We start from the raw sequence: 17,296 nt of genomic DNA on the forward strand, positions 1-17,296 counted from the left end.
TCGCAAGATTTTCCTGGTTATTTCCGACTAAGCTGGCTACCGCTCAGTCCACCATTACTTGCTTAAATTCTATTTTTGCCTCTTTTGGTCCGTGCCAATATATTGTGTCTGATAATGCTAAGGCGTTCACATCAAAACTTTTTCGTAAATTCTGTTTTGACTTGTCCATCTCTCATGTAACTACTTCTGCTTATTACCCTCAACCATCTCTGGCTGAACAGGTTAACCGCAATCTCAGGTCCGCGCTTATTGCCTATCATCATGAAGATCATTCCAGGTGGGACACGTCCCTGCATTGGTTAGCTTTTGCTTTGAATTCGGCGGTTCATGAATCTCACAAGTTTACTCCAGCTTCTTTGATGTTCAAGTTCGTTCCCAACACGCCGCTCTTTAACCTCTGGTCTCTGAGTGACATTCTACCCGAGACAATAGATCCGGATAATATTAAAGATCTTTGGAAGAAGGTTAAAGCCAATCTTAAAGTCTCTCATGAAAAGGTTAGGGAAAGATATGATCGTGGACGGAGACCCACCCATTTGAAGGTAGGTGACCAGGTGATGGTCAAGAATTTTGTTCCCGCGGGCAAGCTTGCCCCCAGATTTCATGGGCCGTGTATCATTCTAGATTTCCTTACGCCGGTCACATTATTATTAAGCAATCCAGCCACCGAGAGGATATTTAGGGTTCACCTGTCACAGGTGAAACCGGTGTAATTTCTGGGTTAACTTGCTTCATATAATCGTGAAAGGAATATGAAGGTTATATTTTTTTTGAGTTTTCACTTTTAAGGCATTCTGCCCCTTCTATAATATTTTGTTTCATATGTAAGTTTTTTGTAAACCTTCCCCGCACGGTTAAACTGCCATCCTATCCTTGCCACGGCCATTACCACGCTCCCGTCTCCTGCTCCACTACACACAGTGGCTCGCATCTGAAAAAAATTTCTGCACGCCGCTGGCCCCTCAACCTCTCCACAAAGCCTGTGCCCTCAAAAATGATGATGGTCCAACAATTCTGCCGCCTAGCTTTAATGTTTCAGTGCCCCCGCAGCCGCGCGGCGCCGTGCTGCGACTGGGATAGAGGAAGGGCCCCCTCTTCCCCAGCGAGGACATGTGCACGGCGAGCCGGAGCCCTCCTCCCGGCCAAAGCTGATGTGCGGCGCACGACCTGCTACTGGCCCGCAGCCTGTATATGTTCACCGCGGGCGCGGCGTGCTTCAACACCTCTACTCCTCTCATAGTGCGGGCGAGCGGTGTCTCAGGGTACTTGAGGGGTCCGAGCGGCCTCCTCTGGACACAAGCTGCAGCGGCCGGTCTGGCCATCCAATTTAATTAACTACATGGACAATTACTATCAGCAATTACTATACCTGAGAGTTCAACAACAATATCTGGTGGACTTAGAAAATTTTTCCTCAACTTAAAACTAAAGTTTTCCTTCTCAATTCAACCTTCTACAAACATTAAGACAGTACTTCCGCTGTTACTACAAGAATTTTTGAAACTGAATCAATCTAAATTTCAACCATTTCGATAAATGCTTCTGCAATCAATCTTCATATCCACATCATAACTTGGACCTTGTTTTCAAACAAATTTCATGTGTCACCCCTGGAGGAACCTTTGGGGGGGGGGGAGGTCTGTACCGGGCGGTACACCTCCATGCCGCTTATTTAAAATTTGCGCCAGTTGAAACTCCTCTGCTGGAGGAAGTCTGAACTTTATCTACGGTATTAATTTTCTACTTTCTCAGAAGATGTCACTACCTGGAAATTTTGGAGTTTTTGAACTGTGTCATTTTCGACGTATTTTTGTTTTGCTTGTAATAAGAAGTGTGAACTTTCTCTTCTAGAGGACACTACTGAAGATCAACAATAGTGCACCCTAGTGCAGAGTGAAAGAACTGTTTTTTTTGGAGAAAATTTAATTTCAAAAGTTTGTTTCTTGTTAAATTTATTTCTGTTATTGTTTAAGTTGGCTGTATACCCCTCTCTTTCCCCTTGTTTTGTATCTAGCCAATCCCGAATGTCTTTAATTAATTTTCCACCAATAATGTGTTTCTTCTTCATATTGTGTAGGGGTTTTCTTTAACCACCAATAAAAGATTGTGGGCGGGTGTTTTCCTTCCTAAAACGCCTCGAACTTTCCGCGAGAGTATATAAACTGCTGATTTTAGGGTCTCTGCGCCACTTCTGTTCCATCTTTTCGTGTGTAAGGTACATAGCAGGGGGCGGGAAGCGCCTCTTTCTTCGGCAGCGGTCAACAACAAGGTAATGGCCGATTAATAACTTCTTTCTTTGCTAGCTCAGCAGTTTAACTCTCGGGGCGGGTCCGAAGTTTTTCCATTATGTAACCTTCCTTAAAATGTAAAGAAACTTGCATCTATTCTATCTTTTAAACTACATATTGGGATAGAGAGTGCTTAACCCTCTCGAGCTCCCACTCATATTGTTTTGAGGTGAACTTATTTTCTCAACCTATTCTTCCTTAACATTATGTAAATTTGTTTCTTTCTAAAGTCACCTCTTTAGTATGGGATTAGCCCTTGCATCAGTGGTCTAGAGCCAAATTAGGTTTTGAAACAAATACATTAGGAGTGCAGATCGCCTCCTCTCAAATTGTTATTTTAGAGGTCATGTAATTATCCTTTTATCGCTTAATAGACCTCAGTAGGTTGGGTATTTTACCCCTGTGCTTACGTCCTTAGAGGACAGCTTGAAAGTAGAGTTAGGTGTGGCCTTGTGATAGGCTTAAAACTTTGAGAGCGGATCGCTCTTTTTCAATTTGTTTCTGCGTGCCTCTAGGAGGTATTACTGTGTAATTCGGAGCAAGTGCTCCTGGGCATGATTGGGGTTTTCTGCCCCTTTGCTAAACCTTATGTACATGTAAATTCGGGCTAACTGCTCGAGAATTGGAAGTTCGGGGCCCGAAGCCCAAAACCTGTAAATACTATTGTTGCTCTTTGTTGCCTTGCTACTCTGTACCTGCCATTCTTGTTATTTCTGAGTTTGAAAAGAAAATATAACCTTGTTAAATTTTAAATTAATTTGACTTTCGTAGCTTGAGACCTGTTCACCACCCCGCACCTTCTTTCACCTCTAACTACCACAAAACACGGTAACAATAATAATAATAATAATAATAATAATAATAATAATAATAATAATAATAATAATAATAATAATAATAATAATAATAGTAATAATAATAATAATAATAATAATAATAATAATAATAATAATAATAATAATAATAATAATAATAATAATAATTGCAACGGGAGGTACACCTCGACTCCGCACATTCAAAATAAGCGCCTTACTGAACTCCTCCATCGACCAAAATGTGAAATTTCTACTACTTAAAGTTGAGACTTTAATCAGAAGATGTCACTTCTGAAATATTAAGTAATTGTGTTGTTGTGAAGTTTCCTCATCTGATTGGATTTCTCTTAGTTTTGTTTCGCTATACATCAAGAAGTTTAAACATTTTTCCACATATGACACTACCAAAAAACTATGGTCATGCACTCTGGTGTAAGGTTACATAAGTTGTTATCGAAAGAAATTTTGTGTTTATAGGTTTCTCAACTTTCATTTGTTTTTTCTGTAATTCTAGGTTTGCAACACTCCTGTCTCATTCCGCCAGTTTTCAGTCTGGCCAATTAAAAAATTTCTGTAATTAATTCTCAGCCTATCACAGGCTTCTTGTTCGATTTTGAGTGTAACTTTTGGGTTCAGCCAATAAAATTGGGAGGATGTATCCGGATTAGTCCAGAATCCTCTCGAACCTTCCCTGAGGGTATATATACTGCGGCTTTTCTAGCTACCGTGTCTATTGATCGTCGTCTTTCTGAGTGTGTGTATTAAGGCAGGAGGCAGGGCGCCTCTTTCTTCGGTAGGCAGAACATCAGCAAGGTAATTGCCACATAAATTCAATCTTTCTGGCCGTTTCCGCATACTTATCCGAGGGGAAGGTCCGAATTTCTAAATATGTAACCGTTTCTAACGCAAACTTCTACCTTTTCATGTAAAATTTCATAAAGTCTTTAATTGAAAATCGGGGATAGAGAGTGAGTAACCCTCTCGAGCTCCCCTTCATCTTGGTTTGAGGTGACTACGATTTCGCAACTGTTTTCTTTCATGTAATATATTAAAATTATTTCCATGCGAACCACCTCAGTAACTTGGGACTAGCCCCAGTTTCGTCGGCCGAGAGCCCTGTAGGTTTTTTATATTTCATTATCTGGGAGCGCAGTGTACGCCTCCATTCAGTTTGTGTACGGGCCATTTATTTAACCTGTTCTTTTTCCGCAAAGGCCCAGTAGTTTGGGTACTAGATACCCCTGTGTAAAACTATTTCCATTGTTAAATCGTGCCTTGTGAAGCCAGAGAGTGTAAGATTTTGATGCAATAAGTGGGCTGTAAGAAATCGAGAGCATATAAGCTATTCTCAAAGTTTTGTAATAGTGAAGGGTGCCTCTGGAAGGCTAGATATTGTAATTTTGGGAGCAAGTGCTCTTGAAGTAGGGGATTTCTGTCCTTGCCTAAATTATTCCTCATTTGTGAATGTCGTAAATTTGAGCTTGTAGCTCAGAAATTGTAAATCGAGGGCTTGGAGCCCAAAATTGTTAAATTCCCTATTCTGGGGTGTTCCACCCTTGTTTGGCATTGTACCTGAGATATCATTGTTATTGTCACCCAGTGAAAATTTGTAAAGTTTGTTGTTTGGAAGAAATACAACCTTCAGTTCAAGTTTTAAATTAATTTTGATATTGTAGATAGACCCATTCACCCCAGCACCTTCTTTCACCTCTCTGCGATCCACCAAACCACGGTAACGAGTGGTAGCAGAGCGTAGTTGAATGGGTCTAAATTAAGCCCTTTTGATGGCTAAAAGTAGGATCTGTTTCGAACTCTAAGAATTTTCTCGGTCGCTGGGAATTTTTCCAATTTATTAACTTTGTCAACATGTCTGGCCCTCTCGAAGTCCCCGCTCCCGGGTACTTGCGCAAGGAGGAATTGCTCTATGAGTTACTCATCAGAAAGGTCCTATTTGGAGAACGGTTGTGGCAGATACTGCCAAACTTAAATACTCATTAGAATTGCCAATTTGTATCCCAATTTTGGGGGAAAGGGAAATTGAGGAGGCTCTATCCACCATCACTGACAACACCACCGAATTAGCATCTGTAGTGAGGTTTTTGAAGTAAGCGATCCATCTGCTAATCAGCTTAAGAGAGTACAGGCTAGACTGTTCCATTTTTATAATAGGGCTCGGGACCTATTGTCTCTAAAATTAAAAGAAGATCATGCTACATACGCTATTAATCTTGTTGAACACCTTTCAGAAATGTCAAATAGAGTTAGTCAATTTTTGACTGGGGCAGCTGCTCCCAAAACCGATCAAGCCCCTTTAATCAATTTGCCTACTGAGGAGGATTCTTCCAAAGTTGTAGAAAGTAGAAAATCTGTGGCAACTCAACAAACTTCTGCCCCAGTAGAAAATGAGTCTGATCATCGTACACAAATTCCACCTTTCTTTTCAAATAATGCTATGTTAGAGACTTCTCAACCTTCTATGCCGTTACCTATTATGTCACCTGGGTTTAGTAGTTTGCCTCATCCATTTGCTATTTTACTTAGGGGAATTTCTAAATTTTCAGTAAACTCCACTAACGAAGTAATTTCATTTCTCAGGTTCCTTGTTGAATTTCAAGATCACGCTCTAGTATTTTCTCTCTCTCATTCCCAAATTCTTCAAATTATTTACCCTTACTCTATAGGTGTCCTCTCGGACAAAATAGTTAAAGCAATAGCTGAGCGATCTTCCATAGAAGACTTCCACGCCCATCTGCTGGCTGACTTCATTCCGGCTCGAGCCATGTCATCATTAATCCAAAAGTACTATTTCAGAGTACAGCGACTGGATGAAAATCTTGCAGAATTCATCCAAAATATTAAGTTTGACACCAGGGTATTCGCTCTTCCTTTCCCTGATGATAAAATTGTGCAGACGATTGTTGAAGGTATTTCCCTGCCCTATAGGTCGTATCTGTGTTTCGCGTCGCGTCCTCAATACTTTTCAGAATTAGAGGCTATGGCTGTCTCAGCCGAAGGAGTAAGGTATGCCGACACCTTACGAGTCGCTAAGGAGCCCACTCCATCTTCTAGTAGTTTTCGGCCCCCTCCTCGCCGAACTTTCACCACCCGCAAATGCTATGCTTGTGGGTCAACGGAACATCTGCGTAACAAGTGCCCATTGATAAAATCGAGTGGGACAAAGAATGGAGTATGGTCATCACAAGGTAGTTTCAAATGTGGATAGTTTACCAACCTTGCCAAGAATTGCCCTAAAGTTAATAGCACCGCCTCCTGCTCAACTTCTGATGCAACTTCCGCGAACTCCAATAATAGAAGGTGACTAGTGTCATCGGCTGAGTCGGCATGTTCATCTTCCCAAGGCTCAGCCCCTGTTAAACCCAATGAAAGCTCTGGTAAGGATAAAGGTTCTTCTAATCCATCGTTTGAAGGCCCTAAAGAATGCCTCAGAATTGCGGCAGAGTCCCCCGCACTTGCACCATTTCTTAAAATTGAAGTCAATAGTGAACCCGTCACTGCTCTATTAGATTCAGGGAGCGTGTTATCTATAATTTCGGCTGAATGGTACTCTAAATTAAAGACTGTTTGTAATTTTCCTGACTATTGTTCGTCTTCAGTCCAATGCACTTCGGCAAACTCTTCTCCATTAGAAATTTTAGGTTTCATATTTGCCAAAATTCGCATTTCCTTATTTACCTCGAAAATAAAATTGTTTGTGGCTAAACACTTGTCTTGCCCTGTAATATTGGGGGCTGATTTTATGTATTCGACTGGTCTGGTGCTCGACATTCAGAGCAAGTCATGCACCTTCAAATTTGCTAATAATTGTAAAATTCCTTTGTTAAAGTATAATTCTGTATGATGTTCATATATTTCGCCTACCCAGGATGAGATGTTGTTGGACCTTAGACATCTACCTGCGGAGCAGGCTGAAAGTATTCGTTAAATTGTGTCAGTCGTTTCCTGATGTATTTTCTGATACTCTTGGCGTTACTGACCTTATCGAATACAAGATTGAGGTTACGGATTCTATTCCAGTTAGATTTCCGTCTTATAGACTATCTCCACCTAAAATGAAGGCTCTTAAGGAGATCATCGATCAAATGCTAAAAGATGGTATAATTCGACCTTTTAAGTCGGCGTATTCATCGCCTATTTTTTCTTGTGCCAAAACCCCAAGGTGGCTTCAGGCCTGTGATTGAATATAGGGCTTTAAATCGTAAAGTGGTGTTACAATCAGTGCCCCTTCCTGATCTTCACTCTTGTTTTTCATGGTTTCGGAAAGCCAAGTTCTTTACCACCCTAGACCTCAATCAGGCGTACAACCAGATCCCTCTAGCTGAAGAATCGAAACATCTAACTGATTTTGCCACGGATTGGAACTTGTATGAGTACAAATAAAAATAAAAATCTTTTACTTTTACTTGCTGACATCTGACGACATTGAATGCTGAATGCTCTTTTGTTCGCCCTTTAAAGATCCGATGACCTCTGCTTTGTTTGAACGTGCTATCTTAGGATCTGGAGGCAGACACTCTACCACTGACCCGTAGAGGGCGCCTGACAAAGCCTGGCTTTGTCTAGTTCCGGATACCTCAAGCCGAAGCACAGATGAGTTGTATTTGGAATTGACCAACTAACGTAGGCTTCCGTGAATGAAATACACTGGCGTAAAATGAAATTCCAACACCAAGAAGATATTCGTTTAGAGTAATGCAACATAGATTAAGCAATTGCCCACGCCTGTTGCAAAATTTAATGCTGGTATTGGATGACACTGGATTTGTCGTCCCATATGTCCCATACGTGCGCAATAGGCGATAGGGCTGATGATCTCGCAAGCCGAGGAGGACAACTGGTCGACACTCTGTAGAGCGCGTTGGTGACAGCAGCGGTATGAGGACGAGTGTTATCCTGTTGGAAAACGCCACCTTGAACGCTGGGAATGGATGGCAGTATAGTAATCACCACGTAAGGTAATACCCCAGAAAGTAAATATCGCCGCCCGATGCTCTTCTTTTCTCTTTTTTGTAACGGCTGATCACATATTAAAATCACCAGAGATAACCATAACAAACTAACCTCAATGTAAACACCGATAATGAATGTTTCCCTACCCTAGTAAATGATAAGAGTTAAGATGAAATAAATCAAGATATTCATAATTAAGTCGGTTTCCACGCTCAATGAGGAATTGAGGAAATAAACACACTTTCTCACTCAAATTAATGTTACATATATCTGTCTTTATTTTGATATACAGTAGGCGTACTATAACTATATTCTTGAAAAGAGGGGCGTGTTAAACGATGCAATTTATTTAATAAGTCTTTGCAGTGTGATTTTCGAAAGTTCCAGGCATCCAATGACTTCCCTTTCATTTGCGCGAACATTTCCTTCTCTCTTCAATACCGGTAACCAGTAAGGAGAGAGATTATTGGGCATATTTTCAGCCTGCAGGCTGGTTATATCTTCAAGCTTATCAGGAAACATAGGAATACTAATGTGCCAAGCTCCATGAACGGAAATTAGGTCAGCTTTCAAGTTCACTGCGGATTTGAAACCGGTTTAGACACCAGTCTGTCGTACAAATTTGCTTTCAAGGTTCTTGGGATAAAGACGAGAATGGTCCTGCTTCAAAGGAATTAGGTCCCCAGACCACAATTCCTAGTGTATGTCTAGTGTGTAGGTTCAGTGTGTCGACGTCGCAGACAGCTTGGATCTAAGACCTCACCAGGCCGCCTCCTTACCGACCCACGGCCATCACTGGAGATCCCGCATGAGTCCATACATGACCGCCCACAGTTTCGGCAAGCCATCCAGCGGGGAATTTTTCCAATGTCATTTACAAGTAAGAAGAACACAGGAACCAGCAGACCTATATGGGCGGAGTAAAGAAATCTGGATCACAGCCAGAAAATGAAGGAATACTGGAAGAGGAGAAAACAGACGGCACAAGTGACGAGAAGATACGAGCCCCGTGATCCTCAGGAGGCCCAAACGACAAATAATAATAATACTAATAATGATAAAAGTAATAATAATAATAATAATAATAATAATAATAATAATAATAATAATAATAATAATAATAATAATAATAATAATAATAATAATAATACCGGGCGGTACACCTCTACGACGTAAGTTCAAATCTTGCACCAATTGAAACTCCTCTACAGGAGAAGCTCTACTGAACTAATTCTACGGTTTATCAGAAGATGTCACTGAGTGTTTTTGATTTGCTTTTGTTTTTCATGGATCAAGAAGTGTGGACTTTCTCTAACAGATGTCTCTACCAAAAACTATGGTAATACACTCTGGTGTAATGGAATGTACTCTCCTGAAGAAATTTTGTATTCCTAAGTTTTGTTTTTACTAAATTTTGTTCTGTGGTTTGTGGGTTGGCAACATTAATTCTTTCTTTCCGCCTGTTTTGAATTTAACCAATCACTAATTTCTGTAATTAATTTCCCTCCAATCATTGCTTTCTTCTTCTTCTTCTTCTTCTTCTTCTTCTTCTTCTTCTTCGAATTTCCATGTGTAACTATTTGTCTACCAATAAAATTGGGGGGGTGTGTGTCTACTCATTCCTGAAAGGTCTCGAATTTTCCACGAGGGTATGAAAACTGCTGATTTTCTTGTCTCGGTGCCACTTCAGTAACATCTAACTTAGTGTGTGGATATGTAGCAGGGGGCGGGAAGCGCCTCTTTCCACAAGCAGCTGCTCTTCAACAAGGTAATTGCCTGTTAACATCTTTATTTCTTGCTAGCTCAGCAGTTTAGCCTCGGGGAGGGTTCGAAACCTTTAATATGTAACCTACCACTTTAAAATGTAAATTCCTCTTCTGTCTATGTAAAAACTTGAAACATCTTTTACTGTAAAGCGGGGATAGAGAGTGCTGTGCCCTCTCGAGCTCCCCTTCATTTAGAAATTGAGGTGACTACGTTTCATAACCATTTCTTCTCTTCCTTAATGTATTAAAGTTTTCTCATACGGGTCACCTCCATAGATCGGGATTAGCCCCTGTATTATCGGCCTAGAGCCACTTAGGTTTTAAAGTGTAGATTGAGGAGTGCAAATTCACGCCTCCATCCTTTTGTTTTGGGCCATTTAAATTAACCTAGTTTTGCACACTAAGGCCCAGTAGGTTGAGTACGAGATACCCCTGTTTCTTCATCATGCCTTGATGGCAGTTTGTGTAAAAGTCCGTTATTGCCTTTATAGGCTTGAAAGATCGAGAGCGGGATAGCTTTTTATAGGGTTGTGGTAAAAGTGCCTTAGAGAGGCTTGAGATGTAAAGTTGGGAGCTAATGCTCCATGTAATTAAGGGTGTTCTGCCCTTTGGTATTTTGTTGTTGTGAGCTGAGAGCTCAGAAATTATACTTGGGGCTCGAAGCCCAGATCTTGTAATAACCCCCTAAATAGTGTGATTTCTTTGTACCTGATTTTGGCTTGTTGTTGACTTGTTAAGTTTTCAAATTTTATATAAACTTTTGTTAACTCTTGTTGTCTATTGAAAATATAACCTTTATTTAAATTTTAAATTCATCTTTCGGACTTGTAGTGAGACTTATTCCAGCCCGCACCTTCTTTCACCTCTTACTACCACGGATATCTCCGTAACAATAATAATAACGATGGGGTACATCATAGGGGCGTGTGAAACTTATAAGTTATTTTAGTAAAGTTACAGTCGGCTACAGAACACTTTAAAATGTTAGGTACTATAAACATATTTTTATTAATGTAGAATTTTGATGTCAATTTTGACAGAACAATGTTCATGTGCAATGCTTAAAAAAAGAAAACTTCTTGTTTAAGCTGACATATAAATGTGCTTCAGCAGAACATTTCCTTTATTTGACAAATAGTTTAGCCGGCTCCGTGGTCTCGGTTTAGCGAGTCTCCCTCTTACATGAAGGACCCGTGGTTCGATTCCTGGCCAGGGTTTTTATACGGATCGGAGGGCTGGTTCGAGGTGCAGTCAGCCTACGTGAGAACAGTTGAGGAGCTATCTGGAGGTGATTTAGCGGCCCTGGTGTAGAAATCCAGAGATTTGTTCCAACTGGCAGTAAGATAGCGGCCCCGGTGTAGAAATCCAAGAGATTTGTTCCAACTGACGGTAAGATAGCGGCCCCGGTGTAGAAATCCAAGAGATTTGTTCCAACTGATGGTAAGTCCTAATCCCGACGGTATTACGTTTGCGAGTCCTATGGGCTGCATTCACAAAATACGACTCCGAGTAGAGTTGGAGTAGAGTAGAGTATCGCGGAGTAACTGGTAAGGTTAACTCTGAGTAACGGTATTTCGTGAACGCTTCGAGTGAATACGGCTAATCAAAGATTATTTGTTTTACCATAACCTCATATGCGAGGAATTTAATGTCTAATTTCCAGGCGAATTTCTTCATAGCAGCGTGCTATATGAGTTATTACTACTTTCCTCACCAAGTTGTGCCTTAAAACAGTACCCGTTATTCTTTACCTCGTAGGAACAATCTGATTACATTGATGATGAATACCAATACATCGGCTCCGCACTGGTGCACGATAAGCCATTTAGGACAACTAACTGTAAAGATTATGTTGTTAACAACTACGACGAAACTGAATTTAAACAACATTTCCGATTCCCGGATCAGCATTCGAACATCTACTCAGAGTCCTTGGCCCTAAACTTTCTAAATCCAAAATCGGGGAACGAGCAAGACCATTGTAAGACTCACGAAAAAAACTTGTTGTAATTCGGCTCTTAGCACCTGATTCGTGCAAATCCGTTTCTTGAGAGTTGTAAATGCACTGTGTGGTATTTCTGATCGTATAATTAAATGGTCTCATTCAGAAGGTCATCTAAAATATTAAAAAGTTACGTATTATACATTTTAATAAATCAGCTGATCATTCATAACATGGGTATTCTCATAAAAATTCAATCATGTTATTTCCGCCGATTATTAAAATTGGCACGGTACCTATTTTTCCTGTTTTAAACGAAAATATCCCATTCTTTATTCAATACATAACGCCCTTCTTTGTCAACAACTAGAAAATAATTTGAATTCATTGTCATGTCAATATACTCGCAGTTAATATATTTTACCGCCACCAATAAATGAATTACTGCGCATGTCGAGTTAAATCTACCCACCTATTTACGCAGACGCAGAGTAAAAGGAGGATACTCTGAGTTAACTCGAATGCATTTTCTGAACGCCTTGTAGAGTTAACTCTTTACTTTTATGAACGGATAGAGTTAACTCCGAGTTTACTCGGGGTTGAAGAGTAGTATTTTGTGAACGCAACCATGGAGTCTCTTATTTTCACTTCCTTCGTGGCCTTTCTCTTTCTTTCAGTCACTCATCAATGATCTGCATTTACGGCTGTCGCCCACGTGTTGTTTACCTAGCTTTTCTTGAACGTTTTCAATGAACTCGGAAATTTATCGAACATTTCTCCGTTTTTTTTAAAAGTTGCTTTACGTCACACCGAGACTGATAGGTCTTACGGCGGCGATGGGTTAGGGAAGGGCGAGGAGTTGGAAGGAAGCGGCCGTGGCTTTAACTAAGGTACAGCCCCAGCACTTGCCTGGTGTGAAAATACGAGGGAAAACCATCTTCGGAGCTGCCAATAGTGTGGTTCGAACCCACCATCTCCCGATTGCAGGCTCACACTTGCGCGCCCCTAACCGCACGGCCAACTCGCTCGGTCTCATAAATTATTCCAATCCCTTAATCCTCGTCATATAAATGAATATTCGTCCTCTTGGATTCTAACTTTATCTTCATGTTATGATTATTGAAAGCTCCACTCAAGCTTCTTCATCTACTAATGTTGTTCAACGCCATCTTTCCACTGACATCTCCGAACATATCACGTAGTCCTTACTCCCAAGTTTACCAGCCCAAAGTTTACAACATTTTTGTAACACTACTGTTTTGTCAGAAATCACCAAGAACAAATTTTACTGCTTTTCTTCGGATCATTCCCGGTTCTCAAGCAATCCTGGTGTGGATCCCATACTCTGATTGGGATCATACCAGACACTTACATCCTTACACCCTTAAATACCATCACAACCATGTGAACAGATATGTACTCTTTCTCTACAACCTTGCTGATGTGCTTACCCCATTCTAGGTACTTATAGAAATTTCCATCAACACAGTAATTCAAAATTCAAACTGAGAGGACTTTTCCTCTCGGTAAAACTTGCAGTCTGACTGTTCGTCCCATTGACCATCGCACCATTATCTGCTGTCCATCTCATCTTTTTGTAGCCGCTCGTAAGCCTGTAACTTATTTACTATTCTATACAGTATGACATCATCCACAAATAGCCTATAGATCTTCATTGGGGGTGATCACATAAATGGGATTGTAAATAAAGGGTACAGATCTCTGCACATGATTATGAGGGTATTTAGGTGTTGTAGTAAGGATGTAAAGTAGATAGCGTATAAGTCTCTGGTAAGACCCCAACTAGAGTATGGTTCCAGTATACGGGACCCTCATCAGGATTACTTGATTCATGAACTGGAAATAATCCAAAGAAAAGCAGCTCGATTTGTTCTGGGTGATTTCCGAGAAAAAAAAAAGTAGCCTTACAAAAATGTTGCAAAGTTTGCGCTGGGAAGACTTGGGAGAAAGAAGACGAGCTGCTCGACTAACTGGTATGTTCCGAGCTGTCAGTGGAGAGACGGCGCAGAATGACATTAGTAGACGAATAAGTTTGAGTGGTGTCTTTAAAAGTAGGAACGATCACAATATGAAGATGAAGTTTGAATTCAAGAGGACAAATTGGGGCAAATATTCGTTTTTAGGAAGGGGAGTTAGGGATTGGAATAATTTACTAAGGGGGATGTTAAATACATTTCCAAATTCTTTGCAATCATTTAAGAAAAGGCTAGGAAAACAACAGATAGGAATCTGCCACCTGGGCGACTGCCTTAAATGCAGATCAATGTTAATTGATTGACTGATTGTATACAGTTCGGTAAAGTCGCATAATCTAAGAACTTTAAGAAGATAATTAGCCAACTCATCTTAATACAACAAATTTAATAACTTTTCTGTGTAAACAATAGCTGTCACTAAATATGTTGTGATAAATAACATAACTCTTCCAGGAGATAAGTGTACACCAGCGGAGCAATCGTGGTTTCACTTTATGAACATTAACTTGAACCAGGCAGTTTTTTGTTAGATCCTTCTGAATGTTATCATATTTGATTAACTGTAGATAATATGATTCACGTGATTGAAAGTACACATCGAGAAGAGGCTCCTTTAAGGATGATTCTGGATTACAACAAAAGTCTTGAAAGATGATGAATTATTATACAAATAGAAACGATTGAAATGTCATAACGATAGATTATTCTGTATAATACCATATCTGGTAAATTATCGGTCATGATTCAAGTGACTGAAACTACATATCAAGAAGAGGATTCTTCAAGGGTAATTTGAATTACAAGAAAAGTCTTTAAGGATAAAGACGGCGAATTAATCAAATGAAAACAACTGAAATGTCATCATGCTTGAATTCAGAATGCAAATTTTCATAGTACCGGTAAAAATATATAAATCTTAGCTAACATAATCAATTTGGGTTTTCTCAGAGATGCTGCAAATAGACAAATCTTGTAAAAAGGAACATATAGCACCAGGACATAGATATAAGGAGTCAAAGTAGGAAATTTCACGGAATCATAGTCCTCAATAACACCCAGATGGTGGTGGTGATCCCTGTTTTAAGAGGAAGTACAATTGGGCAACCATCCTCTATATAACACTGATCACAGAGAAACCATGGAGGTGATCCCACACTTCGAAATATGAAGGTATCGATCAAAGAAAGACAAAGACTATGGAGGACGTGAAAATGAAAGAATCCCTAGACCTTGCAACCTAAAAGAACGAGAGTTGACCAATGGAGGTCGGATAGGATAGATGAAAGTGAGGAGCCTGACTCAAGTAACTGGAAGCAATGTAACGACTCAGCTTAGGGCCCCGTGGTCACCAACTCACGCTTCAAAGTTAAGAGCCCCTGTGGCCTCTTTTAGTCGCATCTTAAGACAGGCAGGGTTTACCTGGATATTATTCTACCACCCCCACACACAGAGGAACCATAACACCCAGTAGCCATAAACATTTTCACACTTATAAAGTAAAACTGAATCATTATAACCTGTCCCATTCAAAGTGTTACTTACCTCCAAAAGACAAATGAACAAATGAAGATGAAGTAATGTAAACACTAAAAGGCTTGAAAACGTTCTCATATTGTATCTTAAAAAGCTAAGACAAATACTGGTCAATGAACGGAAATCCTCACCTATACCTCATTAGTTTGTCTTACGAAGCTAAAACCATTCTCCATTTGTTTATCTATCCAGGAAGTACTTCTTATGTCGATACGGCGTGTCCATTCTTGGAAGAGTCAGACCTCTACCATTTTCCCTGTCATTAGTGTTACTGGTTACCTACGTAGTTGTACTTCGTCTTTAAACAATAATCACCACCACTACAAATCTCGTACATATTGGTAAATAATGCATTAACGAAGAGTAATCATTTACAATGATTTGTGATTAATTTCTAGCCGTAGGATTTTAGTGGGTCCGCCTCTGCTGCGTAGTGGTTAGTGTGATTAGCTACCACCCCCGGAGGCCCGGGTTCGATTCCCGGCTCTGCCACGAAATTTGAAAAGTGGTACGAGGGCTGGAATGTGGTTCACTCAGCCTCGGGAAGTCTACTGAGTAGAGAGGGGTTCCACTCCCTCCTCAGCCATCCTGGAAGCGGTTTTCCGTGGTTTCCCTCTTCTCCTCCAGGCAAAGGCCGGGATGGTACCTAACTTAAGGCCATGGCCGATTACTTCCCTCTTCCTTGTCTGTCCCTTCCAAACTTCCCATTCCCCGACAGCACAGCAGGTGAGGCCGCCCGGGCGATGTACTGGTCATCCTACCCAGTTGTATCCCCCGACCCAGAGTCTGAAGCTCCAGAACACTGCTCTTGTGGCGGTAGAGGTGGGATCCCTAGCTGAGTCCGAGGGAAAAACCGACCTTGGAGGGTAAACAAATTAAGATGAAATGTGAGAAATAGCAAACTTTGAAGTTTTGAAACCTTTCATTTATTGCCTTTAGAATGAACAAGTAGAAGTGTGATAAGGAGAGAGTAGAGATAAGGAACTGTAAGCGGAATGCGAGTCAATGTAGTGCTGCCCGACACGTCATACATATACGCGTGTATTATCTAGAATCTGTCAAGAAACTGAGCGATAAAACGGACCATAGTGGAATGGCGTCACTACACTTCAGGAGCAAGATTGCTATAGAATAATGGTAAGCAGAGGGAATTATATTCGTTGAACTGTGAGCAGTGGAATATTATAAGAATGTTAGAGGAAGTCGAAATGTCTATACTTCTCTTGGTGCCCCGCCCCTAATATTTTTCTGAACCTTCTATCCAAATACCGGCGTATTCTTTGTACATCTCTTACGTAGTGTGTTGAAGAATTAACAATTCTTCTCATAGCAGTTATTTTGTATAGATATCACTTTGTTATATCATTTCTAAATTTTATCATTCATTCAGTACAGTGCATTTATGATTCGAGGATCAGCGAAAATACCCCGATCTGATTTATAGGGACCTGGTTGATTTCATGATATAACCATTCAATTTTTTTCCTTATACAATATATACAGTGCATAACAGTCTTGTTTGTACACCAACTTATTGCAACGAAATAACGGTTAAACTTTTGTATACAATTATTGTGATGTATTTTATTGCCCATATCGTAATAGATGCACTAATAAACATTGTAAATAATAAAACAACTGATCTGTGATCTTACATTTTAACATAAATTCAAGCAATGTACAAAAACCGGGCGTTTCATCATGCAACAACCTTGTTTGTACACTTACAGAAGATAGCAAAATGTTCACACAAAAACACTCGTTAATACCCCGATGAGTATCCTCTGGCCTTGAGAACTGCTTTGCACCTTCGCTGCATCGAATGAACCAATTTCTCACATATTTTTTGGTCGGTTTTACCCCATTCTTCGTTGACTATACTTCTTAAATGCTCTAGTGATTGAGGTTTCCTTGCATGAACCCTTCTTTTTAGATCGACACACAAATGTTCTATGGGGTTCAAGTCAGGGGATTGGGCAGGAGTTCG

This window comes from Anabrus simplex, chromosome 11 (assembly GCF_040414725.1).
Source record: "Anabrus simplex isolate iqAnaSimp1 chromosome 11, ASM4041472v1, whole genome shotgun sequence".
NCBI classification, from domain to species: domain Eukaryota; kingdom Metazoa; phylum Arthropoda; class Insecta; order Orthoptera; family Tettigoniidae; genus Anabrus; species Anabrus simplex.